Source organism: Lynx canadensis, chromosome D1 (genome assembly GCF_007474595.2).
Source record: "Lynx canadensis isolate LIC74 chromosome D1, mLynCan4.pri.v2, whole genome shotgun sequence".
NCBI lineage: Eukaryota > Metazoa > Chordata > Mammalia > Carnivora > Felidae > Lynx > Lynx canadensis.
Genome location: NC_044312.2, coordinates 66061945 through 66080080, shown reverse-complemented (window position 1 = coordinate 66080080; position 18136 = coordinate 66061945). Strand labels below are relative to the sequence as shown.

Below are 18136 nucleotides of genomic sequence, written 5' to 3'. Positions count from 1 at the left end.
TGGATGGCTCAGTTGATTAAACATGCATCCGTGTGCTGACAGAGTGGAGCCTGCTTGGAATTCTTTCTCCCTCTATCTTGCCCTACCCCCACTTATGCTGCTCGCTCTCTCTTTCTCAAAATAAATAAATTAAAATTGTAGAGGTAAGTAAATACAGGTAAATATCTAAGTTTCTAGTTTATATAATGATTTCTTTATAAAAATTCTTTGTCCTTTTGAAAATGGTTAGAATAAATCAAAAGGACTGAAGCTTTCCTCATGTTTAAATGATCATTCACCGCTTGTAGTTTAGATGTTTAGAAAGTGGATCTTAGTGCAAAAATATTTTACATATTTTCTTCCTTACCTGGGAAAAACTTGCTAGGCTGGGTGACATTAGGAGGGATTGTTTAAACTCTAGGCCTCATTTTTCTCATCTGGAACAAGTGAGTTCTAAGGTCCAGGTTCCTTACAGCTCAGACATGATAGAATTCTGAAATTAATGAAAAATATTAATAAGCCCCTTTTTTAAATGTTCGTTTGTTTTGAGAGAAACCGCACGCATGAATGGGGGAGGGACAGAAAGCGAAGGGGAGAGAGAATCCCAAGCAGTCTCTGTCAGTGCAGAGACCGATGCGGCCTCGATCCCCATTGACCCTGGGTTCATGACCTGTGCCTGAATCAAGAGTTGGATGCTTAACCCCATCGGTGGCACCCCAATAAGCCCTTCTAAATAAAAATATTTAAGCATATCTTGCCTTCTATAGCTTGTTTTATAGCTTATAGTGTGCTTTCATGTACATTATCTCATTTAGACAAATTAACCATTTTATTTGTAATGAAATATTTCAGAAAACAAAAGGGCTATTTCCATTTGCTTACTTTGCTAGTAATACAAAGTAGGGTAAGATGGAAATTGTATAGGGGGCTAAAAGGACTCTTCTAATAGAAAAGTCTTCTTGTCCTGGAAATATTTGGTATGAAAAGCAGAAACCATAATATCAAGTCTTATGATGACCACTTAAGTATTAGCAGGGACTGTATTTTGAGAGTAGAAGGTGGGGAGACTCACTGAATTCCTAAATCCAAGGTTCAGTATCATCCAGCATCTGGAGCTGTGCCAAATGGGTACTCTTGTCATGATGACTGAACTGCTAGGTAAAGAGGGCTGGGGAGTAGAATTGACTCAGTATATTAACCATGAGAGTTCTGGAGCACCACCTCAAAGTCTGAGGGGAGTTTTAAAAACTACTCAGATCAACATAACATGGAAGTCAAGGGAGGGAGGGAATATACTGTTCAAGTTTGTACATTTTAGATGGCAAACTAGTCATATTTTAGCATTGTCTCAACTTTCTAGAGTGAGTCTCTAAGAATCTTCATCATGAAATTATAGTCTGGAAGATGATATTTTGTCCAGCATTAACTGATACTTCTTTGAGAAAACAGGTTCTTTCCTGGAAAACTAACAGGCCCAAGGCAGACATGAGTGTGGGTTCAAAACACCTACTTTACTTTGACCTTTGAGACAGGATTTCCTGGTGACTAGGTCAGCAATTGGGCTTGCTTTTAAATTGTTAGAATACCAGTCAAGGTTTGTGATAGTTAATTTTATGTGTCAACTTGTCTGGCCAAGGGATACCCAAATAGCTCGTTAAACCTTTTTATGTGTGTCTGTGAGGGTGTTTCAGAAGAGATTAGCACTTGAATTGGTCAGAGTAAAGCAGATAGCTTTCCCCAAGTCATTGAGGGCCAGAATAGAACAAAATGGTTGAATTCACTCTGTCTGACTGTTGAGCTGAGACATTGATTGATCATCTGCCCCTGCCATTCCTGTATCTCAGGCCTTCAGACCTGGACTAGAAACTGCCATCGTTGACTCTCAAGCCTTCCAACTATGCCACAGGCCTTCCTGGGTCTCCAGCTTGCAGACAGCAGATGGTGGGCCCTCTCAGTCTCCATAATAACACTAACCAATATCTTCTAACAAATCTCTTTACATATCTATATATCTATATCTGTATCTATATCTATGTATCTCCTCTTGGTTCTGTTTGTCTGGAGAGCCCTAATTCAAGGTTCTAAGCTACTGTTAACTAGAGACGTGAAGTAGCAATACATATTGCAGAGGAAACTTGGAACTTCTGGCTAGAACATGCCAAAATGTTATATAAGTAGAGGCTTTGGAAGTGATGAAGGAGTAGTGATTGATACAAAACATTACAATTTATCATCAAGAATTATATGTGGTCTTAAAGGTATAAATGCTCATGTCACTGTACTGGTATGCATGACTTCTCATATAATGTATTTGGTAACGTGGATAATCATCGGAATTTATACATACAGCTTCTGGCTACACAAAAGTAGAAAGGAAGAAGAATCTATGTAAGGCTTGGGAGATTTTACATCAAGTCATGTGATAAGGGTGCTATGGGGATGCATCGTAGAACATCAATCCTAGCTGAACTCAAACCTTATAGGAGTGAAGAGTTAAGTGTAGGAACTAAGACCACCAAAAACCTGAGAAGCAGTCAAATCATCTTTCTTAGGGCTGTAATCTGGGTGGAGGAGAAGCAGGATGAGAGACTGGTCATCAGATAGTAATTCTAACCAGTCTTGTTGGGAAGGGAGGCCTCAGTTCAGACTTGAGCTGGAATTGAGTTCAGAGGCCCACGGGGTAAGGTTCTGGGCAGTGGAAATAACCACATTCCTGTTTGGTCAAAATGCTGCCTGAATGCTACCCTGGACATCAATTTACTTCGGCTATGAATGTGTGGAAAGGCATGGTTATGAACAAAACAGAAGCCTAGGAGGCCTTAGAATACACAGGGAAGGTTCTGAGAAAACAAAGGGCTGCTTGGGGGTGGGAGGGCAGGGGTTGGGATCAACACTAACCCATTTGTTACTGTTGTGGTGAAGCTGGACATTTGGGGGGCAGGTTGCATTCATGTCCTGGTACTTTATAAACTGATTATTAGGTTTCATTGATTGCAAGCAACAAAACTTGACTCTGGCTTGAGCAAAAGGATTTTTATCAGCATCTCTGGAGGCTGGAACCCAGAAACACTGGAATAACCTCGTAGCAGGATGAAAGGCTACTGCTGATGGAATGAATAAATTACTGTCTTAACCATGTTGTCAGTTGCTCTGCATTCACATTCCAGGAGTCACATGCCCACCATTCAGCCAGGGCACCTGATTACAGTTCACCAGACTAATGCAAAAAGAAGTTGGAATGCAGACAGGGAGGAAAAATGGATTCAAGGTAACTAAAAAGCAGCAAATGGGAAATTTGAAAAGAGCTGCAGTGACTGAAACTTATGAGTAGAAAACGTGGAGGTCATAGATGCCATGCCATGTCCTTTCCCCTAACAGTGACAGACTCTGAAATGAAACCCTAAAACCATCAGGAAGTCCATCTATGATATGCTTTCTTGGCAAGGGACAGAGACAAAAGAGAGACCTGGTTCTGAGGGTGAGGAGAGTGGCAGGCAGAAGACCCTGCCTGGAAACTCACCCAATTTGGAGGTTTTGCTGTTTATGCAATAAGAATATGCAATACAGAACTCTAAAAGTAAAAGTCCCCCAATTTTGCCTCTCTGTCAGTCTTTATCCTAAAATGGCTCCATGCACACATCCAGTTTTTTATGCCAAATAGTAGCCATTCTTTATTCTCTCTTCATCCAAATACAGTTAGTTCATCAGCAAGACTTATTAACTGTACCTCCAAAACTCTTGAATCTAGCTTCTTCCATTTTTACTGCTAGCATCCTAGTTAGTCCAAGTCCATCATGACCTTTGTTCGGAAGTACCTCAATAACCTCCTAATTTGTCTGCCTTGTCCCAAGCTTGCTTCCTAAACTCCAGTTTTTACACAGCAGCCAGCACAATCTCTTCAAAACTCAAGTTACCTATCAAAATGGTGAACTAGAATAGCCTGCTGGCTTCCACTCCAAAATCAACCCTAGAGAAACTATGGAAGCAAGAGAGAAGCACAATTCTGAGAAGTCAACAACAAACCATGAGAAAGCCCTGGGGGGAGAATGAAAGCTTTAGTTAGCTCTGTGTCTGTGTGCATGTGCGTGGTCACTAATATTAGCAGCTATAGCCATGGTGGAAGACTAGAGGGCAATGAGACAATGGAGTTTTAAAGTTCTGTTTTTCCCTTCCTGCATTAAATGATAGCTCAGACTTGCCATGTCACCAGAATAACAGGATGGTGCAAAAGCCCTGTTGGGGTGAAGAATTGGTAAATATCACTTCTCTCTCCCTGCTCCTCCATCAAGGACTGGGCAATCATAAACTAAGGAGACTACCTCCTACACTGGGGTTTCTGACCAAGAGTTTATAAGTAACCTGTTGCGAGCCCTTTTGGTTCCACATGTCCTTGGTTCTGCCTGTACAGACCCCCACCACTGTAACTTCCTGCAGAGCCAGCTCCTGGATGAGGAGATGAAACTCAGCAAGAAGCTGGCCATCACCCGACTAATCTCTGCAGGCTTGTTCCCAGACTGGGCTGGGTGAGGATCTCTTCGAAAAGCTCATCCTCCTCATTAGATTTATTTACTCTTCTGCTTCTCTTAACATGGGAGATCCTTGGGCACAGGACCTTTGCTGGTGGGAGGGAAGGTTGATGAGGTTTCAACCAACTGGTATTGCTTGAAGAAATGAAGGGGTAAAGGAACTACAAACCCTCAGGAGGTGGGAGAGCAAGTAGTATGAGTGTGGACAAAGTGTAGTTGGAGGGACAAGATGTGGGGCCAGCATTGTGCAACTTCAGGGAGTGGAAGCTGGGCCTGGAGCTTTTCTATTTACGGTCAAAGCCCGGATCTGAGGCTTCATAAGAAGATCTTGAGCAGAATGGACTTTTCAACTCATACTTTGAAAAAAGAGAAGTGCTGTTGAAAAACCTCTGAACATGAAGTCTGGGAGTTGGGACCATCACAGCAAGGGATCAGTGTCATCAAACTACTCCAGGTTTGTTTGTTTGAAGAAAGGGTTTAATGAATAAATGCATACTTACAAGTTGTGCATTGTATTTTTTTTAATTGACCAGATGTTTTAGCTTAGTTTCATCATTATTAATGGTGGTATGGTAGGGGTGTATTCCAGTAGAACGTGTGATGTTTGGGAGTTGATTTCAAGCAAGTTGATTTTGAGCAAATTCTAGAAATTTTAAACACAAAAGAGAACCTAATGAAGGGAATTGTAGGTTTTATGAAATTATTGAAACGTTTGGAGGAGCAGGTGTTAGACTGAAGATCAAAGAATGACTCCTAGAAAACTCCAGGACTGGCAGTAATTGTGTTCAGGAATTCACCAAATAGCTATGATTCAGAATTTAGGAGGACAGGATCTAAGCTACTGTATCAACCATTGCTGCTTCTTAGATCCTGGAAGAAAGAGGCTGCTACTTTTGTCACTGAAATTTTGTCACATCATCCACAAAGCTGGAGATGGACCACTGGCATCTCTACAATCCTTTCTGCCAGTGGAACACTGCCAAAAGCAGCAGGAAAATAGCCTTTGTTTTTCTTTTCCATTCAAATTTCTTGCAAGGGCATCTAATTTGTGAAAACTATTTTGCATGCAGAATTCTAGTTTTTAGCGTTTGTAGCTTTCCAGCCTCTGCAATATAGAAATAATCAGGGCCACCTACATAATTTGCAGGGCTCAGTGCAAAAATGAAAATGCAGAGCCCTTTATTTAAAAAGCAGGAAAAAAAAGTTACCATTAAAGGTAGTAAAATATAAAGATTTTTCTTTTCTTCCAGGGTCTCCTCTTGACTTGGATATGGTGTTTGTCTTTTCTTTCTTACTTTTTTTTTTTTTTTTTTATGTAGTCTTTATGCCCAGCACGGAGCCCAATGTGGGGCCTGAACTCATAACCCTGAGATCAAGACCCAAGCTGAGATCAAGAGCCAGCCGCTTAACTGACTGAGCCACCCAGGTGCCCCTAGTGTTTTTATTTTCTATTTAATGTTGTTCTAAGTAAAGAAAGATTAAAATTGTAATTTGTTAGCTTGAAATTTACATTTATTTTTATTTTGTGCCATGCCAGCCTTAAATGCAAATATTAAGAGTATTTAACTGCATGTGGAATCTCTGAAATTATACGGTTCTACTTTAAAGCTCATACATGCATATGTATTTAATTCTAACATGAATAGTAGAAATGCTGCAGAAGGTAACTCAACTGTTTTTATTTCATTTCTGATTTGAGCACATTCTACCAACAGCTTCTACTTTCAACTTAGTGATGAATAAAGAAGGACTCAAAGGAGAAGGAACTATGGGTGCCCTATTTTTCCCTTTCCTTCTATGTCATCATTTTTAGCAAGTGATTGTTACAAGGAAGACACATACATAAAAATGTGGTAGCATTCCTCTGTCGTTCGTGTCTTAGAATGCCATTGCCTTCTTTCTGTGTTACAGCCTGGGTGGCTCAGTTGGTTAAACATCTGACTCTTGGTTTCTACTCAGGTCACGATCTCACAGTTCATGAGTTCGAGTCCTGCATTAGGCTCTGTGTTGACAGTGTAGAGCCTGCTTGGGATTCTCTCTCTCTCTCTCTCTCTCTCTCTCTCTCTCTCTCTCTCTCTTTCTCTGCCCCTCCCCTGCTCCCTCTCTCTGTCTCTCTTTCAAAATAAATAAATACAGTTAAAATTTTTTTTTAAAGAAGCAAGTTCTGGTTTAAATGGAAAGCATGTCCTGTCAGGACAGTCAGCACCCCTGCTTATGCAGTTGTGGATATAACATGCTAGTTTTTGGGGTTTCTTTAATGTTTATTTCTTTTTGAGAGGGACAGAGACAGAGACAGAGCATGAGCAGGGGAGGGACAGAGAGAGAAGGAGACACAGAATCCGAAGCAAGCTCCAGGATCCGAGCTGTCAGCACAGAGCCCAAAGTGGGGCTCAAACCCACGAACCGCGAGATCATGACCTGAGCCAAAGTCAGAGCTTAACCGACTGAGCCACCCAGGCACCCCATAACATGCTAGTTTTGCTGAGCCCTCAGGTATCACAGGCACACTGGAATTGTCTGCTCATGGAATATTGCAAATGCTGTATGGGAATGAAGCAGCAAGGAAGAGCAGGTGTGCACATTGCCTATATAGCATCTGCTCATGTGCACGCCACTTTGTCCCATCAGACTTCACTTACAAAATACATGTTCAGAGATAAAGTTAAAGAATTTTAAAACAGCAACAGCAAAGCATTAAACCAAGTTCATGGGCCTTCTGAATACAGAGCCCTGTGCATAGGAAATACCCATGAAACTGGCCCTGGGCATAACAAAAGGAGGTAGGAATGGATGTTGACTGTGAACCACTTTCTACTTTTGTGAAGCCCGGTTATGCTTACTGTGTCCTGCTGTTTACTGGCACCACTTTGGGCAATGTAGAAAAAAAGCAGTCCCTCTGTTAGACCTTACAGATTTTGAGTGAACTAGAAAAAGGTGCCCTTTCTTAAGATACTTTACTGCCATCTGTTGGAAAACTGTCATAACTTTATAAATTAATGCTGACTACAATGAATGGTGTCTCTTGGGCAATGCTCAATCTGTAAAAATGTGAGTGGCAGCCCTGCCTGTTACCTTCAGGGTCCCTGGGCACCAGAGGCATACACGCTGACAACTCACGACCTGAGCTTGGCAACTTCAGTGGGCAGAGGGCAGGGGTTGAGATGGCAGACCTACAGGTGGCCCAGGCATACCTCTGAATTCCAGCCTCAGAAGCATTCGGTTGAGAATCAAGACCAGTTGTTCCTCTTTTTACATTGTCCCGCCCCTTGGCAGCCCATGAAGATTGTCACGGTGGGGGCTTTTGGCCAGTTCCAACATCTGACAAAGCCTAGTGGATGGAAATAGTATTTTTTATCTAGAGCAAGACTATACAGGCGAAAATAAAATTTAAAAAAATTTCCCTTTTTTTTTTTTGGCTTTTGGCTGGAATTACATTAACTCTTTGTGATCCACATATCTTGTGCTAATGAAAAAATCTTAACATCAGATAAATGTACCTTTGTTTATAAAAAATAGGAAAACTGACTATAAATGCAATTTGTTCAGAGATCTTTCTAATTATAGGGCCCTTGGGGTGGGAAAGCAATAAAAGGACTCCCAAAGATGCAGTTATTGGAAACCCTGCTCATGCATAGGCCCTTCTTCACAGATGTGGGTAAGCCAAAGACTTGAGGGAGCAATGGGTCTGCCTGAGGTCACAACATCTGAGTAAACTGCAGAGTTAGGATTCTGACTTGGGCATCAGAATCAAGTGGCTCCTGAGCCTGGCACCTTTTCAATCCCCAAGAGTGGAAGAGTGGGCATCTGCTTCTTTCTTCCTCCTCCTTCTCTTCTTCTTCCTCCTGAAGTTTCATGAACCTTTATTCAGATTCAGAAAGAACCCAAACCATTTCATTAACATTTGCCAAAAGATTACTGGATATTGTGACTGCATTGCATTTATTTATTTTTTTTTGTATGTGTCTTTTTTTTTATATATGAAATTTATTGACAAATTGGTTTCCATACAACACCCAGTGCTCATCCCAAAAGGTGCCCTCCTCAATACCCATCACCCACCCTCCCCTCCCTCCCACCCCCCATCAACCCTCAGTTTGTTCTCAGTTTTTAACAGTCTAACTGCATTGCATTTAATAACAGTGGCTAAGAATTCTTTTGTAAGCTCCACACTTACTAGTGAACCAATGATATCTCTTCTTTGTCCACAGACTACATTAAACTGTACTTTTACAAGTGGAGCATCTCCTCATGCATGGGTAAAGACAAAGTGTTCTCCAAATACGGTCTAGGACATATTGTTCTGAACTTTGGAAATACAGTTCATTTTGTGATTACAGTTAATTTTTTTTTAAGTTTATTTGGGGGCAGGGCACAGAGAGAGGACAAGAGAGAGAATCCCAATCAGGCTCCACACTGGCATCGCAGAGCCTGACACAGGGTCAAACTCATGAACCGATCTGTGAGATCATGACCTGAGCCCAAGTTGGATGCTTAACTGACTGAGCCACCCAGACGCCCCTTGATGTGCTGTTTTAATTCTGTCAATATTATTACTGTAAATTTAATCATCTCAATAATTAAATACCATTAGTTTTCTCTATAGTAATTCTGGTATCATTTTTCTGTCACACTAAAAGCAGATTGATATAACTTGGAAAACTGATAGTATAACTGTATGTTTTTGTTTACAGTCAGCGGGAAAAAAGTTCTAAAATATTCAATTATCAATTCTATATGTGTTTTCCCATTTTCTATTAAGGTATCATTTACATATAGTTAAATTAACCCTTTTTAGTGTATGCTTTCATGAGATATGACAAATAGAAACAATAATGTAACCTCCATCACAATCAAGTTGTATTACAATTCCATCACCCCCAAAGAAATTTTTGAGAGTTCGGCCACAGTTAAATATATCTTCCTTTTGGGATCTTGTCCAAGGGCCTTTCACTTCCCTCACTAGAGCATCTGGCCTTTCCCAGGAAGTTCTTAGCCCTCAAGTTGATGGGAATAGCGAGGCCACTGTGTTCACAGTCCAAGGGAGAGGGCTGGCAACAGCACATATAAGGCCATGTACCCAGACTCTCAAAAGAGTCCTCAACCTAGGAGGATTGAGGGGAGGAGTGGACCACCAGTGAGTCACTCCTGGGTTTGTCAAGAGGCAAAGGTACCCTATACTTACCCGTTCTTGCCACTCTGCCCTGCCTTAACCTCCTCAGGTGCACACAACACACAGTTATTTACATGTGTACATACACAAAAATATCTCTGATATACATAAATACATACATATACATGATCAACCCTATGCACAAATGTTCACTGACATATAAACTCAGACATGTACATAGACATGCACATGCATGTGCTCAAGAACGACTTCTGGGAAAGTTGCAACATGTGTGGACATTATCTGCAATTTGCTCTTCCTGTTGCTCAACTTCATACTTCCCCATGCCAGAAGACATCAGATGCTGCTTGATTCTGACTCTCCCTTGGGGCTTCTCTCTTGCTATAGGTTATGGTAGCTAAAGGGTGATTTCTAATTTTCAACCAATTCAGGGAGTTTGTGTCATTGAGAGACAGAACGAGCCTGATGCTCATTATGAATGAGATATTGGGGGCTGGTGGGACAATAGGGCATGGGAAAGTAAAGCCTGTGTGACTTCTTTTGTAGACGTGGATCACTGTGCAGAAGCAGCTGGCTGCCAGAGATGGCTGTGAGGGTATCAGTCTATATCTAGCTGAATTTGTGTCTCTAGTCTTAAGAAAGCCCATATTGTAAAGCTTACATTTCTCTGGATCATCAATAGGATGGTGCACATGGTGAATTTTGCACATGGTGAACTCTTCACTGAGCATTGGAGAGCATTTTGAGCACCTGTGGGTTCATCAGCTGATCTTTCTTGAATACTGTGCTGTGAGCTGGGGAGTGGGCAGGTTCTACTTGGGTGGAGTCAAGTTAATTCCGGTCTTGCTAGAGGAAGTGCCCCTGCTAGTATAGGCCATAGACTATTTCTGGAAGGATAAACAAAGCATTGCGAACATTGATTGCTTTGGGGGAAGGAAACTGAGTAGCTGGTATCAAGGCCCTGTGTGGTGAGATGGGGAGGGCTCTGGGAGTTCTCAGTGAAGGACCCTTAGAAGAGGTAGGGCATGGGCTCAGCCCTGAATGGGGTCAATAAGTGAAGGAGGACAATTAATCTGGTATTAGCTTGGAATCCAGCATTGGCCCTACCTCCTTTTCAGAGGTTCTACATAGAACCAAGGCAAGAATGTATAGATGAAAAGGTTAGGGAGGTTGTCCCAACCTCCTTGCCTATCTAGTATGTCAGGCCAGCAGAGGGTCCTCATATTTGCCTGGCACAGTGTCCCACAACTTGCTTTTCCCTTTGGGCCCAGGACAGGCCTAGCTTAGAAGGAGAAGGTGGGGATGCCCCTGTGCCCTGAGTTTTTTGTGGACAAAGACCATTGACCCAGTGATTTTTGGACCCACATAGCTCTTCCTTTTGGAATTACAAGTCTGAGTTGGAGCAGCAGGGCCCCATTCTAAAGCCTGAACTGCTAGGGCTGTTATCAGGGAGGGTCAGGGAGAAGGTTTTATACATGTTTGCTGACACAAATCAGAGAATATGAGGTGGGAAAGGAGGTGCAGGGCAGGAGCTATAAACATGTGGTTCACTTTGGACTTTCCAAATTCTGAGGGGGGATGGGTAATGGACACTTTGGTCCCAAGGAGGGTGGCCGCTTGGAAAATAGTGAGCAGTAAGGCTTGACTAGACATATAGATGGTGTGAAGGGAGATTCTTGGAAGAATAATAGGATGGGTGGGTTGAGCCTGGATCAAAGAGAGCCTTAACAGTCACACTAGAAAGAGTTAGTATCCTACTAGCAATTTAGCATGACCAGAGTTAAATGGATGGCACATTAATCTTGTGTGAGTAGGCGAGACCGGAGAAAGAGGATGGCATTTAAAAAGTTTTAATATTATTTATTTTTGAAGAGATAATACATTAAAATGGTTTAAAACTCAAAAAAGTACAAAACAATATAAGATGAAACGTTTCCCTTCTATTTCTTATCCCAGCCATTCAGTTTCCTTCCCTAGGAGTAACCAACTTTAATAATGTCTTATTTTTCCAAAAATAGTATTATGTGTATACAAGAAAGAAAGTACATAGTTCTTTTATTTTCTCTTTTTTACACAGACGCTAACATATTATACACCCTTCTTTTTCTTACGTGTTTCATCTCATTTAATTAATGCAGCAAACATGTAAGCCAGTAATATCTCTATTTTACAGATGAGGCAATCGAGGCATAAAGGGGTTAAAAAATTTACCTAAAATTACAGATTTTATAAATGGTAAAGTTGAGATTTGAACCTGGAGAGTCTGATTTCAGAGACCCATATTATTATAGGAATATATTATAATACCAATATTTATTGCACCAAAAATCCTAGCGGTAAAATTTATAAATCAGGAAACTGATCCCTTTCACATCAACTAAGAAGTGCTATCTTAGCATAAGTGTCTGTAAGGTAATTTTCAATTATTGACAGAATTTTCAGTTCTAGTAAGAGCTGTCTTTCGTCTATCTCACCTAGAGCCTTCTGGTCGCAGACCTCCTCCGAGAAGTTTCCTGTCCATAGCAGAGGCTCTTCAGGTTTTCCTCGGTCATTAGGTTCACAGTCTCAGTCCATTTGAGGAGGAACATTGGTATTATAGCAGCAGCATTTACTAAGGAACATGATCCTGTACAGAAACTTTTCATCGATAAGATTAGAGAATAGAGAACTAAGCACAGGCATCTGGAGGACGTGTTGATATTGGCCCAGAGTACCAGCAAGAGCCGGAGAGGGAGTTTTTCAAAACTTAACCAAATGTATGGTAAAGCAGACATGAATACATTCCCTAACTTCACATTTGAAGATCCCAAATCTGAAGCCATCGAAAAACTCCAGTCCTGAAGAAATAATGTAAAATTTATTTGGTAATTTGTCCTAGATTAGTTGCACAACTGGTCAGAAGTATCAGAATAAATATGTATTTCTCAACTGTCAAAAAGAAATAAAAAGCTGTCTTTCAATACATGAGTGTATTTTCTCTACATTAAAAAAAAAATTCTCTGATGGGGTGCCTGGGTGGCTCAGTCGGTTAAGCATCCAACTTCGGCTCAGGTCATGATCTTGGTGGTTCAGGGGTTTGAGCCCCCCATTGGGCTCTGTACTGACAGCTTAGGGCCTGGAGCCTGCTTTGGATTCTATGTCTCCCACTCTCTCTGCCCTTACCCTGCTCATACTCTGTCTCTCTTTCTCTCTCAAAAATAAACGCGAGTGTGTAAGGGTCAGAGAGAGAGGGGAGACACAGAATCCGAAGCAGGCCCCAGGCTCCGAGCTGTCAGCACAGAGCCCGACACAGGGCTCAAACCCATGAGCTGCGAGATCATGACCTGAGCTGAAGTCAGATGCTCAACTGACTGAGCCACCCAGACACACTTATTTTTTCATTTTTAAAAACTAGTGTCCAGGAAGTAAGTTCAGAACAACTAAATAAAGATGAGTTACCTTGAAATTGCATTATTTTTCCAAATGTGGGATTTTTCTCAATTTAAAAATTTGTGACAAAATAAATGTACATAACATAAAATTTACCATATTAATAATGTTTAAGTGTACAGTTCAGTGGTATTAAGTACATTTATAATGTGTAACCATCACCACCGTCCATCTCTAAAACTCTTTTCATCTTGCAAAATGGGAACTCTATACCCATTCAATAATGACTTCTCTCACTCATTCTTCTCTCCCCTGGCAACCACCATTCTACTTTCAAGTCCCTAGGATTTTGACTAGTCTAGGTAACTCAAGTAAGTGGAATCATATAGTATTTGTCTTTTTTTTTTTTTTTTTTAATGTTTATTTATTTTTGAGACAGAGAGAGACAGAGCATGAATGGGGGAGGGGCAGAGAGAGAGAGGGAGACACAGAATCGGAAGCAGGCTCCAGGCTCTGAGCCATCAGCCCAGAGCCTGATGCGGGGCTCGAACTCACGAACTGTGAGATCGTGACCTGAGCTGAAGTCGGACGCTCAAACGACTGAGCCACCCAGGCGCCCCAGTATTTGTCTTTTTGTGACAGGCTTATTTCATCTAGTGTAATGTCCTCAAAGTTCATCCATGTTGTAGCACGTGTCTTCTTTTCCTTCTTTTTAAGGCTGAAAAACATTCCATTGTGTATATATATTACATTTCACCTATCCATTCATTCATGGATGGACATTTGGGTTGCTTTCACATTTTAGCTATTATACACACTGTTTTGCACTTGCTTTTTACATTAACAGTGTATCTTGGATATTTTTCCACATCAGTACACAATATGTCTCCTTTTTTTTTATCTTTCCTTCTTTTTATTTTTTTTGTTTTACAACATACTTCAATTTTTTGCACAAACTGTAGTTTCTTTGACTTGTCCCCTATAGCTGGATATTTGGATTGTTACACATTGGTTTTGTTTTTGTTGCTACATACCATGATGTATATATTTACTTATCCCTCTCTCTCTCTATCTAAATATGATCCATCATATATATGATCCAAGACACACCAATGACCTCATTCCATCCTTCAAAGCAGGGTTTGGCTCTGCTGTTGGGCTGATCTGTTGTGATCATATCCTCCTTCCCCTTTACTTTGCTATTGCTTTTTCAGGCTACAGGCTCACAAGGTACAGCCCTGCTGTTCCTACATTCCTTCAGGGCAGAGCCAACATTCAAGGGAGTAATAAAAAGGCAAATAATTTGGTGTCCCTTCAAACTGTTTTTTTTTTTTTGCAGGAATTCTTTTTTTTTAATTTTTTACTTTTAGAAATTTTTTAAAATTATTTTTTTATTTTTTAATTACATCCAAATTAGTTAGCATATAGTGAAACAATGATTTCAGGAGTAGATTCCTTAATGCCCCTTACCCATTTAGCCCGTCCCCCCTCCCACAACCCCTCCAGTAACCCTCAGTTTGTTCTCCATATTTATGAGCCTCTTCTGTTTTGTCCCCCTCCCTGTTTTTATATTATTTTTATTTCCCTTCCCTATGTTCATCTGTTTTGTCTCTTAAAGTCTTCATATGAGTGAAGTCATATGATTTTTGTCTTTCTCTGACTGACTAATTTCACTTAGCATAATACCCTCCAGTTCCATCCACGTAGTTGCAGATGACAAGATTTCCTTCGTAGTACTCCATTGTGTGTGTGTGTGTATATATATATATACCTATATATATATACATATATATACCTATATATATATATACATATATATATACCTATATACATATACATATATATATATACCTATATACATATATATATGTATATATATATATATATACCACATCTTCTTTAACCAATATCCATCTATCTTTCCATACTTTGGCTATTGTTGATAGTGCTGCTATAAATGTGCGGGTGCATGTGTCCCTTCGAAACAGCACACCTGTATCCCTTGGATAAATGCCTAGTAGTGCAATCGCTGGGTCGTAGGGTAGTTCTGTTTTTAGTTTTTTGAGGAACCTCCATACTGTTTTCCAGAGTGGCTGCACCAGCTTGCATTCCCACCCTTCAAACTAGTTTAAAATACTTGTTGAGGGGTGCCTGGCTAGTTCAGTCAGTAGAGCATGTGACTCTTGATTTGGGGGTCATGAGTTCAAGCCCCACATTGGGCACAGAACTTACCTAAAAAAAAATTATTAAATAGATATATATCAAGCAAAAAGAACTGATTTATTAATAAAAATGGTATATTTTTTTATATTAAAATGAGGGATTTATTACATTCATTGTATATATCATTGTGTTTTATTCAATGTGAATTTGTTTTTATTTCCCAGTTTTTCCACTATTGATATCATTATCTAGCAACATTCATTAAAAGTAGAGGTAACTTATAGGGGCGCCTGGGTGGCGCAGTCGGTTAAGCGTCCGACTTCAGCCAGGTCACGATCTCGCAGTCCGTGAGTTCGAGCCCCGCGTCGGGCTCTGGGCTGATGGCTCAGAGCCTGGAGCCTGTTTCCGATTCTGTGTCTCCCTCTCTCTCTCTGCCCCTCCCCCGTTCATGCTCTGTCTCTCTCTGTCCCAAAAATAAAAATAAACATTGAAAAAAAAAATTAAAAAAAAAATAAATAAAAAAAAAAAAGTAGAGGTAACTTATAAAGTTCCAAAGTATTTTTTGAAATATGCTTAGTAATTTTCTGGATTTCATATAACCAGAATGTTTCACACTTTCAGTAGCTTGTTCTTTTTTCAGTTTCCTTTTATAATTTTCTGAGCCAGACAATTTTAAAGGGATTATAAGTTAGAAAGCATTGTGCTATGCTTTAATCATTATTTTCTGTAACTAAGAGAACTTTCTAATGTGTGTGTGGAGAGAGAGAGAGAGAGAAATCAAGAATGAGTGTAAGGTTTTTGCATGAGCTGAAAGAATGGGGTTTCCATTTGCTGATATGGGGAAAGAGTGTGGAAGGGGCAGCATCATGGAGACAAATCAGAAATACAATTTGGAATATGAAATGCCTTTTAGACCTCCAAACTGAGATGTTAAGAAGTCAGTTAGATATACAAATCTTGAGTTCAGGGACAAGTTCTAGGCAGAGCTAATATACATAAAGTGCTTAAAACAGTGCCTTGGAGATATATATATAAAGTTTATTTATTTGGAGAGAGAACACGAATGGGGGAGAGGGGCAGAGGGAGAGAGAGAATCACAAGCAGTCTCCATGCTCAGTGCAGAGCCCAACAAGGGGCTCGATCCCACAACTCTGGGATCATGACCTGAGTAGAAATCAGGAGTCAGATACTCAACTGACTGAGCCACCCAAGTGCCCCTCAATCTTTTATATTATGGATAGTGCTTTCTGTAACTTGTTTACAAAGTCCCTACCCAGAGGTTAGAAATGTATTTGTTAATATTATCTTTAGAAGATTTAAACTTTTGTTCATGACATTTATAACTTCTTAATACATCTCAAGTTGATTTTTGTTCTGGAGCTTTCCTCTACATGCTTGATTCAGAGATCCAGGCTCCTTCTGTCTTCTGTTTCACCTTTCCTTAGAACCGCAGAATTCTTCTAGCTGGTGAAAAGCCTACAAGAGAGACTGAAGCCTCATTTACTTCTTAAATACACTGACCCAGCAGTGACACACATAAATTCCTGCACATATTCCATTGGTAAGAACTAGTCACATGGCCACATCTAGATGCAGGTGGGACTGGGAAATGTTGCCATGAGCAGACAGTTGTTTCCTAGGGACAATGCCACACACTGTGTTAAGGGGAAACATGATTTTTTGAGCTACAAGGTAACTCCACAACTTTTACCGTCTTCTACCGCTCTTCCCACCCCAACCCTTCCCAGCCACCTTAGGCTTCTTATAGCTCCTTGCACACTCCAGGCACACTTCTGCCTCCTGCCCTTTCCTGGAATTACCTTCCCTTACATGTTCACTTGCTCTCTCTAATGTCCTTCATTATGAAATGGGTGCCCTGGAATGCCACTTATTAAGAATGTATTATGTCCCAGATATCTGAAATTCCTTTTTTCATTGATTTTTAAAAATTAATTTAATAATCTTCAAATCAATCTTGTGAAAAAGGTTAAGAATGATTATTCTTACTCCAGAGAGGTTAATTGATGTGCCTCAGTTCACACAGCTAGTAAAAGCAGGAGTGGGGATTTAAACATTAAATCTAAAGAACATCCAGCTTTGTTTTCTCTCTGACTCTCAATAGAAGCAATCACTCTGCCAAACATATTTCCTACTGGGAAGGAGATCACTTTACAATTGAGTATTCTGGGCCTCTGAGCAGTTACATTTCCCAAGGCAAATTAATACAGTTGGGGTTTTGTTTCGAATTTGTGTTTTATGAGTTGACTTGGTGTGAGAGATCTCCCAGCACCTGATTGCCTTGGATGCATTGGATAAAAAATCTCTGGGGGCGCCTGGGTGGCGCAGTTGGTTAAGCGTCCGACTTTAGCCAGGTCACGATCTCGCGGTCCGTGAGTTCAAGCCCCACGTCGGGCTCTGGGCTGATGGCTCAGAGCCTGGAGCCTGTTTCCGATTCTGTGTCTCCCTCTCTCTCTGCCCCTCCCCCGTTCATGCTCTGTCTCTCTCTGTCCCAAAAATAAATAAAACGTTGAAAAAAAATTTAAAAAAAAAAATAAATAAATAAAAAGTCTCTGGACTAGAGAGAGCACGCAAGCTGGGAAGGGGCAGAGAGAGAGGGAGACACAGAATCTGAAGCAGGCTCCAGGCTCTGAACTGTCAGCACAGAGCTTGACATGGGGCTCAAACTGACCAACTCACCAACTCCTAACCAACTGAACCATCCAGGAGCCCCAAAAGTCTCTGGACTTTTAAACTGAGGACATTTAAGCTTTTTTTCAAGTCTCTTTTTCCATATTGCCCTCAGTAATCATTTTAAGATGTCAGTCAGATCTTGTCATTCTTCAGCTTAAATTCCTCTAAGTTACCATTCCTCACACACACTTCACAGAGTAAATTCTCTAGCCTGGCATTTGAAGACTTTCCTGCTCTGTCCCTCTTCTCTTTCCCTGGTTTCATCCCCCTTTAATTC

The 18136-nt window shown here is 40.7% G+C and overlaps 1 pseudogene; it reads left to right on the top strand.

The window, feature by feature from the left end:
* The first annotated feature begins 10219 nt into the window (after positions 1 to 10219).
* On the top strand, positions 10220 to 12565 carry LOC115526325 (annotated as a pseudogene).
* Positions 12566 to 18136: the final 5571 nt, after the last annotated feature.